At 40.5% G+C, this 23,386-nt stretch overlaps 1 long non-coding RNA gene across 1 annotated transcript in view; it reads left to right on the top strand.

Annotated features, from left to right (window-relative positions):
• Positions 1-17,588: 17,588 nt before the first annotated feature.
• The window catches only part of LOC115274132, a 66,258-nt gene continuing 60,460 nt past the window's right edge, over positions 17,589-23,386 (top strand). The window contains exons 1-2 of the long non-coding RNA XR_003901103.1: positions 17,589-17,619; positions 22,308-22,380. This is a non-coding gene — a long non-coding RNA (uncharacterized LOC115274132). The remainder of the gene's footprint in view (positions 17,620-22,307; positions 22,381-23,386) is intronic.

Genomic DNA, 23,386 nt, shown 5'->3' with positions numbered 1-23,386 from the left:
AGGACAAAGATCAATATACAAAAGTCAATTGGATTTAAATACAGTAGCAATGTACTAAATAAAAATAAGATTAAATAATGAAATTCCAGGAGCTTCTGGGTGGCCCAGTGCATTGAGTGTCTGACTCTTGACTTTAACCTAGGTCATGATCTCACAGTTTGTGAATTCAAGTCCCATGTCAGGCTCAGTACTAACAGTGTAGAGCCTGCTTTGGATTCTGTCTCTCTCCCCCCCTCTCCCCCCTTCCCCACTCTCTCTCTCTCTCTCTCAAAATAAATAAATAAAGTTTAAAAAAGAAATGAAATTCCATTTACATTAGCATCAAAAAGAACAAAATACTTTGGAGTAAATTTTTCAAAGAAGCACAAAACTTATACTCTGAAAACTACAAGACATTGCTAAAAGAAATTAAAGATGACATAAATCAATGAAAACTCATTCCATGTTCATGGGTTGGAAGACTTCTATTGTTAAAATGACAATCAATCCACAGACTCGATGCAATTATTTTATTTTTTGGTTTTTGAGGGATTTTTTTTAATTTGAGTATAGTTGACACACAATGTTACATTGGTTTCAAGTGTACAACTTAGAAATTTGACAATCTTATGCATTATGCAGTGTTCATCACAAGTGTCGCTATCATCTATACTGACTCATCACTGTCCCAGTATCATTGCCCATATTCCTTATGCCATAACTTTTATTCCGGTGACTTCTTCTTTCCATAACTATATTCCTGTGTCTCAAACTCCCCTCCACCCATTTTGCCCAACCTCTAGACCTCCTCCTCTCTCAAAGCCATCAGTTTGTTTTCTGTATTTATAGGTCTGGTTCTGCTTTTTGTTTATTCACTTTTTTCACTTTTTTTTTTTTTAAGATTCCATGTACCAGTAAAATTGCATGGTATTTGACTTTTTTTGGCCTTTTCACTTTGCATAATACCCTTGAGGTCCATCCATGTTTTCTCTAATGGCATTATCTCATTTTTTTAAGTTGGCTTCATGCCTAGCATGGAGTCCAAACTAGGACTTGAACTCATGACCCTGAGATCAAGACCTGAGCTGAGATCAAGAGTCAAATGCTCAGCCATCTGAGCCACTCAGGTGCCCCATGAATTGTACATTTTAAATGGGTACAGTGCATAATATATGAATTATAACTCAATAAGTTTATATACATAAGAGAATATACCAACCAAAAGAGAACAACCAATGAACACCTACAACAAAACATGCCTAATGTCAAATTGAGCTTGTCACCAATTTGTGGTGCCCAGAATAGATTCTCTCTAAGGACTTCTTTAGCTTCAGGATTTTCATTTTGTGGCAGAGAAGTCTGACCTGAAAAAAAGGAAGCACAGAAGACCAACAGGTGGCTGGAGTTGATGATCTAGATCTAGATCCATCCATCCATCCATCCATCTCTCTACCTTTCTTTTTTTTTAAGTTTAAGAAGTTATTTAATTTTTTTTGAGAGAGAGAGAGACAGAGAGAATGTGCCCACAGTGCTTGCAAGAGTGCAGGTGAGGGAGGGGCAGAGAGAGAGGGAGAAAGAGAATGCTAAGCAGGCTCCCCCTAACTCACAAACCATGAGATAATGACCTGAGCCAAACCAAGAGTCAGATGCTTAACTGACTGAGTCACCCAGGTGCCCATCTACCTGTCTTTCTATTTATCCATCTCAGTTGACCAAAAGTATGGAGAAATGAGGAATAAATGTTATGCTCAACTGACCAGATAGTCCAAAAGGAAAAGTTGGTTGCTAATTCCAAACTTAAAATGACACAGTCTGAAGATTAAAAAAAAATTTCCTCCTTGGTGAAGACACACGATCTTAAGACCTGAGATCCAGAGAAGGTCCTGGAAAGGGCAAGAGGCTTAAGAATCAAAGAGTACTGGGTACAAATTCAGGCTTTGTCAACTCTTACTTGTAACCTTAGATTCACCATTCCCAGGCCTCAGTTACCTTATTTATAAATGAAGACAACAAGAACTGTCTCGGAAATTTGTTGGAGGGATTGAATAAAACATGGTTATAAAGTGCCTAGCATGTTGAAGATCCTCGGCAAATACTAATTTTCCTTCCTTTTTCATGGCAGGAAATCCAGCTATAGACTATAAGATGATAAAGAATACAAGAAAATATTTGTTCAAATTCACTAACTTGGATCCAGATCTACCACCTTGTTCCATACTGTCATGTCCTCCATTTGAAAAATTCACCGTGTGTGCTTTCTCTGTATTCCGGGGAAAGCATACTTTACTATAGGCATGATAGCATGTGATTTAGAAAATTGCGTTATTTGCCTTAAGGGAGAAAATTCCCTACCCCCACTGCTGCTCCCAAATGGCATCAACCCGCTGCTGCTGGATTTCAAAATAAATTGTGTGAGAAGAATCAAGAAAATTATTTGCCCAGGAACAAAATTCAGCTTTGAACCTAGAAGTGGTCCTAAAGCAGAATTTGGTAGAAAACCCTGTGCGTGCAGCCACGTGCTAGAAAAGAGAAGTGTAAGGTGTTCCTGGAGATGATGGAGTGAGAGGGGCTGACTGTATCCAACTGGCTCCTAAAGTGGCTGCATCATCATCTGTGCTTCGTCTCCACTCCCCTCCCCGCCAAATGCTTGGAAACTGGCCTTTTTGAAGTTGGTCTTTTAAACAATCATTCGCTGTCTTTAAAAAGTTTTAAATGGCTGTCTCCGTAAAAGCGAAATCAATATTCTTTCAGCCCGGGCTTTTAGCAGATAATGTCTCCCCATAAATCATGGGCATAATGACATTGGAATAATTCATCATCTCATTACATTTACATATGATGCGCCACATTGTTCTGAGGTGAAGGTTATCTTTCCTGCCTGGGATTCCATCCAGAAACAAATAAAAGACCAAGGAATCTGATGATTTCATGGTCCATTTATAGAAGCTGTTGTGGATCAGTTTTCTGTCTGTCAGCTACTTTTTCTTTACAGCCGTTCTGTGCACACACTGCACAGATATATCCTTCCAGCACAAGAATTTCAATAACCTGTAAAACTTTAATTGTTGAAGAGGCGCCTGTCTAGGATGAAGATGTTCTCTGTACTCTCGGCTTCTTTTTATATCAGTGCCAAGTCCAAGGCTATCAGTAAAACAGTCTTTATTGAGCTTTTACTATATTTGTAGTATGACACTGAGTGGCGGGGATACACATGAAAAAAAAAAAGACAAACATGGTTTGCTCTTGTTGGACTTACCGTCATATGGGGATAGATGATGAACTCTTTACAGGTAATCATGCCATCTTTGCTACCAGTAGGTAGTAGCAAAGTACACGTTCACAAAGAGTGCTATCAGTAGAGGAACATGCTACTTAGTCTGATGCGACATAGACTATGGAAGGCAGCCCTAAGGGTGATTGATATCTAAGGTGAGATGTAAAGGTGAGGTATTCGAATTGAGCTAGATGGAGAGAACATCGTACTGCTCAATAAATGCTTGATGAAGGAATGAATAACAAAAGAAGAAGAAGAAGAAGAAGAACAACAACAACAACAACAAAAGAGAGTGAATAGATAAATAGTTCAGATAATGGGTCAGATTTTGAGGACCTGTCTTCAGCTGGTAGAGGTGAGTTGAATTAGTGAAATATCAGGGAAGACCTGTTTAGACCTGTGGCATTACCCTCTCACCATCAACTCTTACCATTTACACACAATGCTAGAATCCTGACCTGGGTAAGTACGTTGAAGAAAACAGACCTGAGTGTGAATTTCAGAGTTATCCCTTATGGTTAACTTGGTCCAAGCTTTCCTTAGGCAAGTTACATTCTGAATCTCAGTTTCTTCAAGTTAAGAATGTAATCGAAAGATCCTCTTAAGAGGATTAGGTTAGAACAGATGATGGCATGGCAAAGCAGTAGAATACAGGGGTTAAGAAGGTAGGCTGTGCCCCTTAGATTGTGTTTGAATCTCCGCTGGGCCACTACTTGGCCATGAGATCTTGAGCAAGTTACAAACAATAAGCTATAATACAACATATGTGTTTCTGAAAATTACTGTGCTCTGCAAAACTGGGCAAAAAACCCCCCACAGGGCTGATGGGGAAAATGAAGCAAGGGACACAAAACACAAAAACTTGGCAGTATTTAGGAGTCTAAATGGTACTTTACACTTTTAGGTCGCTGGGAAATACATAAATATGACAATAAATACTGTATGTAGCCTTGAAAAAGATCTCTAATTTGCTTGCAGAAATGGCCATTGAAAGGGTTGCAACTTGTGGGCATTTATGAGGTGGGTGGAAGCCGGGTTATCTGAAATGGGACGGAAAGTTGTAGGGACATGGTGTGGCTCTTAATACTGTTGGTGACCTGCAGGTGGGGGGTGGATGTGCAAGTATGTGTTTAGTGTGTTTCTGTGGAGCCCAGTTCAGCCAAGTGCAGTTTCGCCATCCACCCAGTGTGTTGCAGTGACAAATAAGCATGAGCTAACACAAAAATCACAAATTCACATTAGGTTCAAATTGTTACCCAGAATACCAATTATGTTGGAACAGAGAGCATTTATAGCAGAACTGTATGTATTTATCCCTGCTCTGCTTCAGTTCTCTCATCTGTAAAGGGCACATAGTACCAGCCTCATTGGGTTGGTGTGATCCTGATTACACAAGATGATTCCATATAAAATATCTAGTGCTGGGCCTGACGTATAGGTATGGTATCTTTTCTCTGAGCATTTAACATTTCATTTTGCATTAAATTTGACTTGGAGAGTTTTACTAGAGGGAGTGCATCCCTTCTTGGTGAGTGAGGTATATACCTTGTTTGGAGCTTGACGGGGGCATGCTCTGACTCACTCCTGGTAAATGCAGTGAGTCTCCTCCTCCTTTCCCTCGAACAAACAGCACTGAGGATGGAACTGAAGGCCCCACCCCCACAGGGAGGAAGCAGGGAGAAGAAATGGCATCAGTGGCTCTCTAGACTCAGGGAAGGGGCAAGAACCACAAGGTGAGTGTTCACCTTGAGCCATGGCCTCAGATCCAGCTGTACCTGCTCGTGGTACTGATGGGTCACATAAACTCTCTGTAGCTGTCATGCCCAGGTTTCAATATTGTCCCCAAAAACCAGAGACCGCCAAGGAGACCGAGTCACGCATGCAAAAGCAAAGGGCTTTATTACCGGCTTAGGCTGGCCGGGCCTAAACTCGGGCTCACATACTTTACCAGCGCAGTGGATCCGTGCTGAGAGCCCCGAACGAAGGCGGGGCAGGGCTTTTATGGGCTTTGGGAAGGGGGAGTTACAGGGAATTGTGACATAGGTACAGGGGTCCAATTATTATCGCATAACATCATTGGCAATAATTTTAACCATACACATTGCTTAGAGTGTTTGTTACTTTTGGCGGGACCCAATCACAACATTTAGAGTATTAACCAATTACAGAGTGGACTCAGGACCCTCACGTAGGGTGTAACTAGCCTTAAGCAATAAGTGATTATCTATAGCTTCTATCTCTAGGCCTGCTGTTAGGAATGTTAAGTATTTTAGCTGGCCGCTTCTGATTGGGTGTTACTAGGGTGGTCCCTGGTTGAGCACTCGGTGCCCTTTTATTGTCTAGTGATTCTGAGAAACTGACACTTAGGCCTCCAAGGTCAGAGGGAAACTTGAAGCCTATCATGGAGTCAGTGTGGTTCAGACCTGCATCCTTACATAGCTATAATCCATTTCTTGGTGGCCCTCCAAAAGGATCCTGATAGAGGTTTCTCTATCAATGATTACAGTTGATCCAGTCTGCAGTAAAACCTAAAAAGGTAATTTCATCTTTCATCTGCCCTTCTTTTGAGTTGCTGCAAACAACCAGCTAAGAACAGATGTGAGGGGCCAGGGCATGACTCACAGGGTTTGGTTGGCTGAAGAGACAGGCGATCTGTTTGCGGGAGGTGCATGTGAGATGTTCGCAGGGAACTCATGAGACGTCAGAGCAGGCCTCTGTGTGGGCTCTCCGTGTGTTGTTTGCTTCCAGCTGAATCGCTTACAGGCTCCTGAGTCACGGGGTTTCCCCCACACCAGTGTATTAGGGGGCACAGTGCTGCCTCCTGCTTGGCATCCAGCCTCAGAATACCATCTCTTATTTGACATATTCCATTCTCTTCCAAGGATGACCTCAGCCCCCACACCTCAGTTGCCATCTTCCATCCCCTCTTCTGGCTCTGAACCATCTAGTATGCCTATTATTAGTTCCGTGACACTTCGTCTTGTTTGTTCCTGTGACCTGCAGCTCTCTGATCATAGTCTTTTATTGTATCTACATCTCCTATACCCCCAACACAGAACAGAGGGTTGGAGTGATTCAGAGTACAGACTTTAGAGGCAGATGGAGCTGACCTGGAATCTGCTTCTTCTGCTTATAAGTGGAAAGATGCTTTTCCTCTCTAAATTTGAGTTGTCTCATTTTCCCAAGTGTGAAACTAGTACCTCCCTCCTTGGGGTTGCTGTAAGGATTAAATGAGATAGTATCTGTGAAACATTCAACACAATCCCTGCCAGAGACTAAATACTCCATAACTGTAGCTGTTGTGATTATTAGGAAGTTTAACTTCTTATAACCAGGGATATTATTCCCGTGGAGTTAAGTCCACACAGTAGGAAATTTACATATATTTATCAAATGAATGAAGTATCACTTTTCATTAGTTTTGAATGCTCTAGTCAATGTATATATTTTTTTCAGTCAACATATTTTTATTTTACTTCTTTGTTTATTATTTTTTTGAAAGAGAGAGAGAGAGCACAAGCAGGGGAGAGAGAGAGAGAGAGAGAGGAAGAGAGAGAGACCCATGCAAGCTCTACATTGTGAGCATAGAGCCCAACATGGAGCTGGATCCCATGAGCCATGAGATCACGACCTGAGGTGAAATCAAGAGTCAGACAGTTAGCTTAGCCACCCAGGTGCTACAATCAATATATTTTTATATGAATGTTTCATTCATTCATTTTTATCAATTGTCCAGTATGGGTCAGGCTCAAGCAAGGAAAAGGCAGATAGGAATAAAGAGGAGAGACAGTCATTGCCCTCCTTGGAGTCTACAATTTAGCAGAAGAATGCATTTCAGGGTATTACCCATTCTTGACTCCCCCCCTGGGAAATTGTCTCCTAAAGGACTTTTGACATGAAATCATTATTTTTTCAATTGTATATATTTGAGTACATCAGGGAATGAAATATAGATTTTGACTGGCAAAATGATGTACCAAATATGTAGAACATTGATGAAATAATGAACAAAAGCCAAATGCTGAAACCATGAAATAAAGTAGACAGTATCACCAAAAGTCAACTGCCTAAATAATTCCACTCATTGACCTTGGCTCTCAGGAGATTTATGATCTATAATATTTCTAAGTTGGACTTAGAGGCCGCCTTACCATTTTGGCTGGATTCCTATTTAATATAAAACCTCTGTTTACGTCCATGGATGAATGGTTTCATGATGAAGGAATTAGCTTTTATTATAAAGCAGTGTTTCTTAAAGCATAGATTCCAGGTGATAGCACCCAATATTGGTTTTTTGTTTTGTCTGTTTTATTTATTTATTTATTTTTAACATATATCTTTGGTTGATTCTGACACAGGTGGTATTCACTACCTGTGAGAAAGCAGATAGATTGGTTTCTGAGAACTACAGAAATAAGTTCAAAATGAGTTAGAATGCCAGGCCCTGGGAAGAGGAAGCAGGTGGACTTTGTACTATAGGAATGACATCCAGGTGGAATGCTTGGAAGTTTGGGTGATAGTCTGGATTGCTCCAAGTTTGCATTTTCACAGTTCCAAAAGGTCCAGGACTTTTAGCTTTATTAACTCAACCTCAGTCCACAAGTGCCTCTACAGAACCGTGTTATTAGAAATACTGAAAAGACTGCTTTTAAGGAATTTACAGTTAATTTAGAGGGATAAGACACTCTCATATGAAGCTTTCAAATATAGCATGGGCTAGCAGATAATTACTCAATGATGTGTACCCTAGAAATAATCCATGTAACAGGAATTCTGAAGCAGGAGAGATCTGGTCGATTAGAGGAGTTAGTTGCAAGCCAGGTCTAATGTGAGGGAATAAATTTACTGAGCTCTAAAAGGAATGAAACTGCTTTTAGGAAAAGGGGAGAATAGGTCATCCCTTATAGGAACCACAGTACAAATTGTGCAGGAAAGCATTGATGTTTTTATTAGACATTGGTACTCAAAGGGAGCACAACCACCAGGAGGCACTTTGGAAATTTGTATGGATGATTTAGAGTGTCACAAGTGGGGAGATCCCACTGGTATTCAGTGGGTGGTATCTGGGGATACTAAGTGTCTTGTTATGGGTGCAGTGGACACACAAGATAGAAAATGTGCTTGAGTCTTGTATGACTTTCAGATATCCTGCTGGATGTTCCTTGGTTTGAAAAACCTGCATATGATTATCTTAGGTAGATGATAGATGTTAGATGTTATATTGATAGCTTATTATTATTACATTTTTTGGGATTGTAACTACAGAGAGTGGATTTTAAGTTGAATTACCTTCAGAGCTTTTCCAGCATTGTTCACCATTTCAGAAAATCGTATCACCAGTAACAATCCCACTTGTACAAATTTGGGATTGAGTTTCAGTTTGAGTCTGTAGCTGTCACACTCATGGGAATTCCATGCATACATATGTGAATGTTCTTATTTAGTTCTCATTTCAAAATGTTTGATGGAAACGTGTGGAGAAATAGGTTCTACTTATTAAATGGATTTAAAAAACGCTTAGGACAGAAAGCTGCCACTAAGGGGCAAAAGTGCCTGAGGCTAGGTAGCAAGATATTGTAATGAGATCATAAGTAAAATTACTTTCCTTCTGATGCCAATATACTATTGTACTTTGATCACAAACCCCACTTGTCCCCAGACCCTTTGCTTCTTACATACTCAAGTTAATGATTACTATCTGATTGTTTTCTCTACATTCATGTGTGTAAGATCTTGTTTTCTTCACATTCATCACATGGGTAATATCTTGTGAGCTCAATAAATACGGAGACAGAACACCTCAGGGCTCTTGTCTCCTCCTGGACGTTAGTGTCTCTCATATTCAATTCTGCATCTGTTCTCTTGCTGGACAAGAGAGACCTCCAGACTTTTAGTCTGTGACAGAATGGGAAAGAATAACACATTCTGTGAGTACTGTAACTTTTCTTAAGTCCAAGATGATTTCATGAAAGTAGATGAAGCATCAGTAGGTTTCTTCAGTGTAATTGTGCCTGAGTGCTAATATTTTAAAAGTGTTAATTTATCTTCTTATTAGTCCATTTAAATTAGTGTTCTTTATTTCTCTTCTATGTTGTAGTGAGATGATCATGTTAACATTTTCTTAAGTGTATGTGTACATTGGTTGTGTTACCAAGTATTTATCATAGAAAGGGAATGTAGAGTTTGAGAAGCATAAAAATTACTCTAATAAGACATCAAACCTGAGAATTACAAAGGATATAGTTCCTTAAATTCACTGGGAGTGGGGGGGTCAGGGCTGGGATGGGCATGTAATGGGAGTGAATCTTTGATCACCTTTTGATTTTACCTTCCTAGTGCCAAAATAAAGTTTGCTCAGATATATCAATTTTTATTCATCTATTTTAACAAGAGGCAGATAGGCCTTTTGATATTTTTTGTGGTGTTTAAGAGACTTAGATACAAATATTTATGCAATAACAGACTTAACCAGAAAACAGCTTTTAGTATGATTCTGTTTCAGCATTTTCAGTGGATCAAAATGTTTTCCTCATGTTCAGAAACCATAGCATCAGAGGGGACTCGCCTGAGAGATTTATCTAATAAGCCATTTTAGTGATAGGCAAATAACACAACCCAATATCGCCCCCCCCCCCGACAGTTTATGTTCTTAAGCTCAATGGAGTTTCTTTTTCTTCTTTTTACAAACTAAAATAATGCTTCCCGCACTGCCTGACAGATGGTTGATGCTTCCCAGAACTCCATGCTTCTCCAGAAACTATTCCTCAGGCACATCTGAGGATCGCTTAAACCAAACTTTGGCAAGAGGGAGAAATCTTGTTTCCTCAAGGACATAATGAAATAGGAAGGAGTAAAGTCTCTAACAGTTGGGGCTGGAAGTTGTTCATAAACATTGTTAGAGAACTGGTGCCAGAGTAAATCCTAGGCCTAGTTTCTCAATATCTGAGGGTGGCAGAATGCATCACAAAGGCTTGTTACAAGTCTGCCATGAGAAAATGAACTCACTACATTTACTTACAAAACAAATATGTTTTCATGTTACTTTAAGAAACAGAAGAATGAAGCCATAAAAATCAGTAATGATTGGTTATGGAAACATGAGTTGTGTATTCCTGTTAGGTGTTTAATAAAAGAACCATCTAGACTCAGTCCCAAAGATCCCCCGATCATTATTTGAGATGAGTTTCTATTATGAGGGATGAATAACCAGAAAACAGCAAATGCAGTGCTCGTTTTATGCTGGGATTGCAGCCACATGCCACGTTTGCTGTTCTTGGGGCTGCTATACCTGCTAAGAAGGGGCTCCTCATACCGCAGATGGAATGCAAGATAAATAAATAAATAAAGCTGATCCATGGTGAGCCTGAGGTTTTGATTGGTGTGAGAAAAACACTCAAGTCATTTTCACCTAGGAAATGCTTTTTGTGATGAGATATACACAGCAATTTCTGTGAAGAGTCATTTTAGGATGACTGCCTGCTGCTGGGTACATGAAATGGACTAACTCGTTTTGCTTTTGGTTTTGGTTTTCTAGGAAGTTGTTTTGGCATCAAGTGAACATTCGCCAACATTTTCAACTGGGCAATAGTCAACAGTATGGTGATGTTTAAGAGCTTGGGCTTTGCAGGCTTGATAGATTTGGGTTTAAAACCACAGGCTTGGGAAAGTGAATGTAAGAGCAATAGCAATGATAACATTTTATTATGAAAAGTATTATAAATAAGAGAAAATAGTACAATTAATTGTCATGTACCCATCACCCAACTTCAGATGTTACCAATATTTTCAACAAGTTATGTAACCATGTTCTCAGGAGTAAAATGAAAATAGGAATTCTCATGTCCGAGAGTTCTTATGAGAAATATAAAAGCAATAGCATATATGACTTTAACATAGAGGCTGGCATATAATAAATGCTTTGAAAAGTGTATTCACATTTCAACCAAGAATATCCTTGGGGTAAAGATACTACAACCTATGCTGAGCAGAAAGTAGGATCTTTGTGCTTTTTACTGGCGTTGAGAACTTCACCAAGCATATAGGCCCTAGGCATGAAATGATTAGATCTTTTCTTAAAGAGGTAACCCCCAACTAGTGCAGGAATCCAGTGCTTAGCTAACTAGGGCTATCTCAGTGAAAATTCCAAATGACTCGTGAACGGCAAATAAAGCTCCTTAGGGAGATGAGACTGTCCTTGAAATAACAATGGGTACAATAAAACAACAAGTTTATAGCTAGACAATCTTACCCCAAGGAAAGAATATTCTTTTTCCTTAGGTCTCTGGGCCACCACACAAGATGACCTCACAGTTAAGAACAGTCCTGCCATTTCCTTTTGGCTATTCTCAGAGGCCCTTGTGGCAGTGAGTGAAAACATTCTTTTGGAGCCAGAAATAGTTGTTGCACTCAGGGTAGAATGAGAAGGTTTTTGCTGAGCTTCAGGATTCAGAATGATTAATTTGCCGAAAGCTCTTGAGGGCCAATTAGATGGGGCTCCCCTGCTTGGAGAGGCGATAGGCAAGACTAGTTTTGGAAGATGAAAAATGAGCTGGGTACCCATGCTGCTTTGCAGAGCAACCAAAAAAAAAATGCTAGGAGAGAAAAGGGAGCTTCACACTTGATTTGTAGAGGTCATTATGACCTGCAAAGAGTCAGTGGACAGGGTACATAGATGTAGAGTTTTTTAAGTCCAGAACTATTTTTTAAATTTTGGCCCTGAGAAAGTTAATTTTAAAAGGAGAGTTATACTATAGAGCGCATGCTTTTAGGTCTTTGTGACCTTGGACAAATTTCTTAATTGATTCCTGCTTTAGTTTCTTTCTATAAAATCGGGATGATAATAGTATCCTTTTCATGAAGTTTTTACCAGAGTACAAGAGATAACACACCTTACTGCATGTACACTGCTTGTATCTATTTATTTTTGAGAGAAACAGAGATAACACACCTTACTGCATGTACACTGCTTGTATCTATTTATTTTTGAGAGAAACCGCACAAATGGGGGAGAGGCAGAGAGAGGGAAAGAGAGAGGATCCCAAGCAGGCTCCACACTTAAAGTGCAGAGGCTGATGCGGAGCTTGGACTCATGAAACCATGAGGTCATGACCTAAGCCAAAACCAAGATCAGACTCATAACTAACTGAGTCACCCAGGCATCGTTATACACTGCTTTTACACACTAAAGGTAAAGGTTTACATCATCATCACAACCCTTACTACTGTTATTCTCATGAGTTCCTTGGTGATGCTACAGGATGGAGAAATTTTTCTGAAGGACATTTCTGTTGCTGTTAACTTGGCACTAGATAGATAATGAACTTGATGTGAAAATCTCCATGCAGTAATTTTATGGTCTTGCTGTACCAGACTGCAGAAAACCCATGCATAAATCACACCTCTTCTCTTTGGCATCCAATCTGTTGATTCTTTCTGCTGTAAACAGTGAGTCAATGCTGTAGCTGGCAGGATGAGAATTTAAAAACAATAACAAAGTCTGATTCTTTTGGTTTGATCCTAGCCTAGGGGCTATTACTAAGTAATTGTTCAGTACTGATTAGTTGAATGAAGGAATGGTACACATTTTTAGTGTCTATTCTGGTTCTTTTACCTAGGGAAATATATTAGGCCATACTTTGTTGTTTTTTCTATTGTTTGTTTTATCTGCCTAACCCTAAAGAAAACCAGCCAGCTCACATAATATATATATATATACTCCTTGTTTTATAACTCATCTCATTACTAGTTTCTATTTGAATAGAAGCTGAACAGTAAAAATTTGGGAGTATTTAATTTTAAAAAGCAACTTCAAGAAGCCCCCTTTTAGAAAAATACAATATCGATCAAAGGAGACACAATCCATAGTGAATGGACTTAAAAGTGTAATAGATTTAAAAGTTCTTTCAAGGGGCTAGGATAGAAAAGCCCAAATACTTGGGATTTGAGGGTAACTTTTAGAAACCAATGCCATATTGTCCATTTGCATTTCATTCTTCTTCTTTGTATTTGCTTGGCCCACTTCAGTCACTATTAAAATGCATTTATTGCTTAATGGGAGTTAGATTTTGAGGTATCTCTTCTTATGTTTATTTCATCCATGAATAAAAAGTGAATCTCAGCGAGGTTGAGCACCTGGTGCAAGGTTACACAGCTAGTAAGTTGTCTCATTCAACTGGCTCTGAATCCAAGACTCTTAAGTTTGCTGTTGAGTAAGGAGTGATTTGGGCCAGCCAAAAAAAATGTTTTCCCATTGACATTCAGACTCCACACGTAAGTTAAAGGAATTCTGTGATCTTTAACTTTATGTTGTCTTTACCTTCCACTGGCTTGATCAGCATATTTTTGCTGGACTCTCCATTCTCCAAAGGTAATTGGCCAATGAGAGAAATAAGACCAGGACCTAGGATTTTGCACTCTTGAGATCTCTTTTAATGAAAATTAGGAGACAAGGTACTTCTTATTAAGTATTGGTAAAGTTTTGCAACTATTTTGTGCATTGAGACAACAAATACAAAATGAATATGGTATTCAATAAAAATGTAATGGGATCAGAAGTCAAACTGGAGTGGTAGGAAGAGTAAATGAGAAGTAAAAATGGCAAGTGTGAACTCTTGATTCATCTGACAGTGAACAGGGAAGGGAAATAATGAATTTGAGCTGTAAATGGAAAGAGAGGAGTTTGAAAATAATACCAAATAAAGGCTGGGGATGAGACCCCTCTCTCCCCACCCCAGTTTCAACGATAGCCTGTTCCCCATCTCTTCTCTTTCTTCACTGAATTAGCTCCTGTCATGGTCACTTCTACCTTCCTAAATCTCATAAACATTCCTCAGTCTTCAGTTTAGTTGACTTCTCAGTAGTGCTTACATGATTGCCTACTGTTGCCTTCCTTCTCTTGGCTTCAGGGCACAATTCTTTCTGAGCTTTGTCCTATTACTCCTTGTCTCTCTCATGTGTTGGCTCACTGTCTACCCAGAAGGTAAATGTTGGAGGTCCTACACTCTCTACTCTTTCTATTCTAATTTCCCTCCTTGGTGATCTCATCCACCCCCATAGTTTCATATCACACATAGTCTCAGATGACTCACAATTTTTATCTCCAGTCTTGATCTAACCACTTAACTCCAGACCCATATATTAACTGTCTACTTGCCATGTTTCAAATGCCTCAAAGGGACCTCACACTCAGCAAGTCCAAGACTGATCTCATGATCTTCTCCTCCAGGCTTGGTCCTCATCCAGGGTCTCTCTCAGTGAACAGCAGCACGATCTAGTTGCTCAAGTAGAAGCCAGGGAACTATTTTCTCCCTTAACCCATATTCGTCACCACATCCGACTGATTTCACCTTCTTAAATCTCTCTCAAATCCATCTGCTTCTGTCTGCACTGCCATCACACAGTATAAGCCACAACTATCTCTTTTTTAAACAGCTGCCACATACCTTCTTGTTGGTCTACCTCCATCCACGCTGGTCTCCCTGTAGTATTTTCTTCACCTTGATGCTGGAGTGATTTTTTTCCTCACAAATATAAATTGGGTCATGGGACCTCCATGCTTAGAATCCTTTAATAATTTTTTATTCTTAGGACATAATCAGAAACCCATCCCCTGGCCTACCAGATGCTGTATAGTCTAAGGCAGTGGTTCTCAAAATATGGTCTAAGGATGCATCATCATCACCCAGGTGTGTGTTTTCAAATTCCAAGTCTTGGGTCCCATCCCGGATCTACTATACCAGAAACTCTGGGGATGGGGTTCAGCACACTGTTTTAGCAAGTCCTCCAGATGATTATGATATGTATACTCAAGTTTGAAAAACCCCTGCTCTAGAGCCCACTTTCCTTTCTGGCCATATCTGGCCTCTTGCTCTTACAATTCCAGTCTCTTATAGATTTTTTTCCCCATTCCCTCATACAGCACCATGTTTCTACCACAAGACTTTTACACAGCTCTTCTCTCTTTCCTAAAAGCTCTTCCTCTCCTCCTTCCCTGGTTAATGTCTTTTCCTTCAGGTCTTAGCTTAAGAAGGCTGTTGATGACTAATTTCTCCTAATACCATATAATGCTTCTGCATACCACTTAAAATAGTTGTATTTATTTTCTCATTTTTCTTGTTATAGATTAACATCTGCCTCTCCCACTGGACTATAAACTCCAAAAGAATTAGGACGGGATCTGGTTTTGCTTGTTACTGTTTGCAGTGTCTGGTCCTAGGATAGAACCCAGGCTCAGATGAATTTTCCCTTACAGTTTCTGTAAACGATATGAGAGCACAGATAGACTGGAGTTCTCATGGTCAGCCTCCAGTGCCCTCATCCTCTAAATCGGACACCTACATCTTAGGTTCTCTGAGACGATGGAGTGAAGTACTACATGAGTAAAACCTGGGACGGGCCCAGGCATACAAGTCCTTGCTAAGTTAGCTCTGGTCTAGGAAATTCTTGTTAGCCTGTTCACTGGTTTCTAATGCCATTCACTTATTAGGAAATAATTAGGGAGCGCCCATATGTACCACATGTACTAGGTTCTGGGGCTGTGGTAGTGCACCAGATGGGCGTGGTCCTCACAGAGCTGACAGTCCAGTGGGAAAACCATCCACCACAGCGCCAATTAATGCTATGAAGAAGTAAAAGTCCTACACTATGTCTTTGAACCTAGGAGGCCAAACCTAAGCTGGGAGGGCTTTTCTGCTCTAAGCTCACCGTTGGCTCACAGGCTGAAGCTGCTGGTGCACGGAGCAAATCAGACAATTGGAGAATACGGTGGCATGCCCTGCAAAACCAGTTCGTGAAGTCGATGTTTTTCTCCCACTCGGAATCAAACTGGTCTCTGTATGTGTTAATTCTGTGTTGTTCTTATAAACAGGTTTCCATGAAAACCAGCTATAAGAGGAACAAAAGGGAAGGGCTGGCCAGAAAGCCTGCATTGTTAACGTGTTTCCCAGGTGCTTTATATGCACACGTAGTGGTTGAGAAATATTCCTTTTTAGGCTCTCTGCCTGAGTTTTCTTTGGCTGGCTCTGATTTCTTTACCACCACGAACACCTGGGGCCGAGACTCCTTTTCATAGCAGTTTGAAAGCAATCCTTTCTCTTTCTCTTTTCTCACTTTGGTCCAGGTCTTAATCTTTGCACAGCATCAAATATTCATCGCCTTTGACAAAGCTGGGGTTGGAGGATCCAGCATTTTTCAAAAGCAGGTCTTGCCTTACCATTGGTGATCCAGTGAGCCTTTCAGCAAGACTCACTCTAAATCATCCAGGCTCAATTAGTTTATTTCAAAGAAACATCCAGGTGTTGTTTGACCTTCAAACATGTGGACTGCTGGAGTAAATGAAAGGCTCGTCTGTTCCCATAATGCCGAGGGAACTGGATGGGGTAATTCTTTTTCATATTCTTTGAGTTTTGTAGAAGGATTATTAGGTTTGGGTTAAGTGAGTTATTTACTTTAGCAATATGCTCAGCCGTGGGCTGCATTTGCCTTGCTCAGGGAACAGGCAGGTGTGAGCTGTCAGGAAGCACCAGGAAAATAGTGAGAGGCATGGAGAGGATTGGGCCAGGGAGTTAGCGCATGAGCTCTGAGATTTGGGGGAAACAGGCCCGGGCACAACCTGAGGCAATAAGGTGGGTGTCTAGCTGAGCTTTGTGTCCAGGGCTCAGCAGTTTTCCAGAAGAGAATGGGTCCTGGGGTCTTTCTTGCCTTTTTGCGTTTTCTCAGCAAGGGGTCGGGGGGTTGGTGATTGCCGTCCCTGCACTCCTGACTTAATACCCTAAGGTTTTCTTTGGTTTTGTTTAGGAGGAGGGTATTATATCTAGGATGGTCAGAGCGTAGTGCAAAGGCCTGTTTTAGCAGCTGTAACATTATCTAAGAATTGGGGCAATGTTGAAAATAATTGTCCTGTGGCCAGGGGCGTGGGTTTTAGAATTAGAAAGACCCAGTTTCAAATCATGGTTCATCTTGTTTGCTAGTTGTATGACCTCAGACAGGTTACTTCTCTGAGCCTCCGTTTTCTGGAGCGAAATTCTTTTTTGAGGTGCTCACAATGTATGTTTAAAAAGTATTTTAATACACATCCAACCAAAAAGGGATTTAATGGTCAAATACATTTGGAAAACCCTTTAGACTTTCTTTGTCTCTCTTGGATTTGATAATGCATATTGCCAGATTAAAGTCTCTGACAAGCTCCGAGAAGGAAGCAAACCTGTTTAACTTTGTTTCATCCAAAATCTCAAAATATATTTGAGTTCATGAACTTTTTTCTTTTGTAGCAAATTGGAGCAGAGTTTTCATGAAGAGCCAGTAACCTCATAGGATTGTTTTAAGATTTAAGAATTTAAGAGAATGCTTACCATGATGTCTGGCTCAGAGTAAGTACTCAATAGTAGTATTATAGTCATATAAGTATTATTCATCAGGGGTTTGGGTTTCCAAAACAGAAAACTATAAATATGACATACCTGATTTTTAAAAATCACAGGTACTTTATCAGTGTTTGCCAGTGGAAATGTACAGATTTCAGCTGTCAATTATAGCTAGTGGTTGAAGTTTATTGAGTGCCTACCACACGTCTGGGCATCCATTAGGTATTTTAACCAAATTATCACTACATTTAATGGTCACACCTGCTCAACAAAGTAGACACTGTTCTTCCACGTATAGATACCAAAGTTGAGGCTTAAGGATGGCATGTGACCTGCCCAAGTCTGTGTAGACACCCAGTTGTGAAATTGGAAATTTTGCTTAGATTCGTTTGGCTCAAAGCCCTTTATTATTCTCAGTGGGTATTCTACAAATCAGGGATCTAGTGGAAATTTACAGGAATTTCAATTTCTAATTGAAATCAAACACTTGGCCAACATGAGGTGATGTGGGACTCAGTACTTTGGGAAAGTCTCATGACAGGTCTACCAAAAATCTTTCCTGTATGGGATTCATGTTGTTCTGTCGCTTCAAAGCCTTGCATTTATCCCCTTTGCCCAAAGCACTTCTCCTGCATCTTCTTCTTTGGCTAGCTCTCATTGACTTTTCAGTCCCTTTCCTTGTCTGCCTCCCTATCCAACTGTGAGCAGGGGGCCAGCTTTGTATCCCTAGCACATAACACCTTGTATTCTGTAGATATTTATAGGTAAGTGAATAATGTCATTTCAAGACTGGTTATTTCTGCCCTAGAATCGTAAAGAAAAGGAAAAGAAGGTTATTACTTAATAAGTACCATCTCTGTGATATACAAGTGTCTCAGAACACGGTTTTATGGAGTTTTTGGCAATAACGTTGAAAATTCCTATGTAGAAAATGCCGGCCAGTAAACTATAAGGAAAGCTTTGGGACATAGTGGAGATTGTTGAAAATGGCAGCTGGATTTTGGCTGAGTCTGGAGGGTGTCTGTAGAACAGTGCATAGCTCTGCAAGTTCCGAAACTCACTTGTCAACAGAACTCTCTCTTGACGGAGGGTGGTGTTAGTGATGTCGCTCAGAGAAACCAATTCACATGAATGCTCCTCAGTCATGAGGGTTACAGGCTATGGCGACTTCTTTTACAAAGCTGTGTCCTAAGTGTATCTCACATGTTACCTTCATTTTCATGGTATTTCTTTAAGGTACTGGTTATTATCTGCATTACAAATGAGAAGGCATGGCATAAGCTCTGAATTTTGCAACTTGCCAAAGACCTAGAGCTAGTGAGTGGCGGAGCAAGAATTTAAATTCAAGTCTGTCTCTGAAGCTCATTTTGCTCCCCTAGGTTACCTCGTCATCCAAGATCGGAACTTTCTTCCTCTTCTTCTATTCAGGGGAGTTACATCATCAGTATAATTGGTACTGGACATTAATGAATAAGTTCTCTCTGAAAACCTAACTTGTGACAGGACACATAGTGACCTTAAACTAAGATTCAAGGCAAATGTTGCTTTAAAGCTTTGAACACTCAACTTATTCATGCTACTGGGTCATCTTCCTCAATGCCAAGAACATTTTGATGGTGATAATAAGGAGCAGTTGTTAATACCTGACACCTATTTCAGTACTTCATTCTGACCCATGCTTAGCCTTTGAAAGAAATTCTCCTTATTTTCAATTTTTGTTTGAGAGTACCTCATGTTAGGCTTGTTCTAATTCGACATTAATCATGGTTTTGCATGCAGAGACTCACCCTGGTTTTAAGGGCCTAACTTTCTCAGTGGTTGATGGATTATTTCCTGCAAAGATTTCCATGGATAAATTCTTTAATGCATTTTAGTTTGATCTTACCTATTTCATGGCATATCTGGAAAGCAAGGAAGAGATGGGAAAATTGATTTTCTTGAGCCCATCCTCAAAGACTGGCATATTTCCAATTATGTATTATGGTAGTATATTGACAAGATCATTGTTTTGGTTAAAATAAGAGTGTTGGGGAAGCAACACTAAAGCAAAGGGCATATATGTTCAATACGTGGTGGAAAATTCTCTCCAGATGACTAGAAGAGATAACCAAAGCCTGTCACCATTTGTGATACTTCTTCCTCACTTGCAAATGCCACAGCCTCTTAATGTTGGAAACTAGTGAAGGTGCCACCTGGTTGTGACAATTACAGGTCTCTGGCACAGGACAGGGCACCCAGCACAAAATCAGTAAGGGGTGATATGCATTCTCTTCATTTCAATTCCAATGAGATGATCTTTTTTAAAAAACAAATTATTGTATTTTATTTTGAGAGGGGGCATGCCTGCAAGCATGGGAAAGGGGTAGGGAGAGAGCGAATCTTAAGCAGGGCTCCATGCTCAGCACAGAGCCCAACTTGAGGCTTGATCCCACGACCCTGGGCTCATGATCTGAGCCAGAAATGAAGCTTTTGGATGCTCAACCTACTGAGCCATGCAGGTACCCCAAGGTGATCTATTCTAATTTGGCTTCTGTATCCTAAAGGTATCATTGGGTACTTGGGGCTTTTTTTGATTAACTGTATAGGCGTCCAGTTCCTGAAAGAGTGGTCATCTCCAGCCCTCTTTTCTATTTCTATTTAAATGAAGGGACTCGTTTTTCTGTCAGAGTTTCTCAAATGTTTGATCTGAAAGCCAGTGCCAAGATTCACTTGGGCACTTTTATTTTTAAATGTTTCTATCTTACACCTATCTTACCTACATTCAGAGGAAGAGGTGTGGGTTGCTACAATTTTAAGAAGCTCCTCAAATGGGTCTTCGTAGCAAATTTTTGGCTTTAAAATGAGCATCTGCAAGAGGTCAGGATTCAGAAGAGGAAGGAGCTGGGAGGAGCCTGGGAGATCATATAGTCAGTTAATTCCCTTCATTTAACAGATAAGGAAACTGAGGCATGGAAAAGCATCAAAGTTGTTAAAAGAGCTCAGAGAGGACCTCGTTGTAGGTTTTTTTTAGATTTCTTCCAGAAGACTAGAACAAAAATCCTTTTGACATTCCCTTTTTTAAAAATGCTTATTTATTTTGAGAGAGAGAGAGAGAAACAGAGAGAGAGAGAGAGAGAGAATGAATCCCAAGCAGGCTCCACAGCTGCCAGCACAGAGCCTGAGAAAGGCCTCTAACCCATGAAACGTGAGATCATGACCTGAGATGAAACCAAGAGTCAGACACTTAACCAACTGAGCCACTCAGGCACCCCTGACATTCCCTCTTTCTGCCAGGAGATGCAGGGCTGCTCCATAAGACTGTATTTTATAAAGAAGAAATGGTGTCTTGGTAAAGTTCTCTTGGCAGTACCATTTCCCTTTAGAGTCTCAAACAGTGCCATTTCAGTTAACCTGTTCTGACTTCCTTTGTGATTCCCCGTTGTCTTGAGAGCAGGACTCTGGTCGCTCCTGAGCCCCTACCTGTGACGATCTTCACGTCTCCACACCATCTCTTGTCCCTTGCGTTTCCCCTGCTTTTACACTCTTACTCTCCAGATATTCTCCACTATTTCACTTCACCGAATGAGCCACATTCTTTCTTCTGCTATTCTCTCTGATTTTCCTAGCAAAACTCTCTTCATTTTTTAGGTGTCAGATGTCAGGTGATATAGCCCTCCCTCATCCCAACTGGAAACATTTTAGGTGTCTGAGTTCCCAAGTGTGGGTGACAGACACTTTCAGGTGCCTACTTGGCATCTGTATCCTTTTCACATTGATTGATAGTAGTGTGTCACAATTCTTTTGGTGCTTTTTCTCCTTAACCAGATTTTAAGCTCCCAAGGACAGTAATCATGTTTTGTGTGGTAGTAGCACACACAGTACACAGTGCCTGGCACAGTAGAGGCACTCAGTAAATTATACCTGAATAAACAACAGGATGATCATCAAGTTCCCATAGCAGAACGTTCAAGCAGATAATGGCCTGCCTGGAATAGTGACGTTAGTGAATGATAGAAGGTGAGATGGGTTACGGCAAGCTGGAATCGATCATGAAAGGCTTTGGTTTTAAGTGAATGGTCATGATTTGCTGATGGGCGTGTGTGAAGAAGATTCCTGTGGCAGCCATGAAGAGCAGGGGTGGGCATGAGAAGAGGCCAGAAACCACATGAAGATGATGATGTGACTCAGGTAGTCCAGACCCAAGGCAGTGAGGGTCAGGAGTGGGACACTGGCTGCAGGAAGGAGGAGAAATGAACAAATCCCAGAAGTGCTGCCATGAAAGAATCAAGAGTGCTTCGTAGAAGAGTCTAAGATTGTTCCCAGCTGTATCTGTCTTCTTTCATAGAAGAAATTGGCTCATTCATTTATTAATTCAGCAAACATTGATGGAGGTATGAGGCACTGTGTTACAACAGTAACTAAAACAGGCACACTCCTGGCTGTTCCGTAAATGCAGGAGACAGGTAACAGATAAGTAAACAGACCTGAGAAGGGGCGCTTGTCTAATATAACAAGCTGGTAATGAACCTCATGAATGAAACTGAATTATTTATGTAAAACACAATACTTGGTGTACAGTAAAAGCTCGATAACTCTTTTCACATCCTTCTACTGAGTGCCTGTTCCCTACCAAGTTCTATGTCGTGGGCTTTGCATGTATTAACTTGTCCTTACCCCACCTTGGCAGAAGCTATGATTGTTCTTTTTCTTTTCAGATAAGTAATCAGACACTAAAGGAAGTTAATCAGTGTCCCCCAATTCCCAGAGATAGTGAGCAGAAACACCTAGGTATGTACAACTCTCAAATTCCATTCTCTTTCCATTATGCCAGTGTAGGTTTTGGTAAGCAGTAGCATTGTGGTGGTCTGCTTTATGGTGAATCGGTCAGGCTCTAGACTTAACTATCCATTCAAGGAGCTAAAACAGCAAGGATCAAGCAAATGGCAACAATTAAATATGTCTCACTTATCCACAGCCAGGTATGCTCAATGGGATGGTCATTCCCCGACTGTTACAATGAACATTTTTGAGTTGGGAGGATATTTGCATTAAGTGACATTTTAGCAACGCTTCTAAGAATGTGTTCATTTATTTATTTCTGTATTGTTAGAAATCTTAGACTACAGAGAAAGCTCCTGTAGTAGTGCTCAGCTCCAATTCCGAATATTCACAGTAGTAGGAAGACGTACAACCTTTGAGGGATGCCTGGGTGGCTCAGTAAGTTAAGCATCTGACTTCAGCTCAGGTCATGATCTCACAGTTCATGAGTTTGAGTCCCATGTAGGGCTCTCTGCTGTCAGCACGGAACCCGCTTAGGACCCCCATCCCCCTGCTCTCTCTGCCCCTCCTCTGCTTGTGCTCTTTCTCTCTCAAAACTAAATAAACATTTTTTTAAAAAGTATAACATTTGCAGATCTAGTTGAAGTCTTTTTTTATGTTTATTTTTTTGAGAGAGAGAGAGAGAGAGAGAGAGAGCGTGCGAGTGAGCAGGGAAGGGGAAGAGAGAGGGAGACAGAATCCCTATCCAGAATCTGACAGTGCAGAGCCTGATGTGGAGTTCGAACCCATGAATAATGAGATCATGATGTGAGTCAATACTAAGAGTCTGACGCCAAACCACCTGAACCACCAGGCAACCCTGGTTGAAGTCTTTTTCTTTTTCTTTTCTTCTTCTTTTTTTTTTTTTTTGCCGCTTCAGTGAAATTGAACATCTCACTTACTGCCTTCTATGCTGTGTTCTCATTATTTGTAAATGATGATGATGAAATAGGAGGATAACAATAGCACCTACCAT

Source organism: Suricata suricatta, chromosome 12 (genome assembly GCF_006229205.1).
Source record: "Suricata suricatta isolate VVHF042 chromosome 12, meerkat_22Aug2017_6uvM2_HiC, whole genome shotgun sequence".
Lineage (NCBI taxonomy): Eukaryota > Metazoa > Chordata > Mammalia > Carnivora > Herpestidae > Suricata > Suricata suricatta.
Note: the sequence above shows the minus strand (reverse complement) of the source record. Positions and strands in the feature narration are given on the sequence as shown.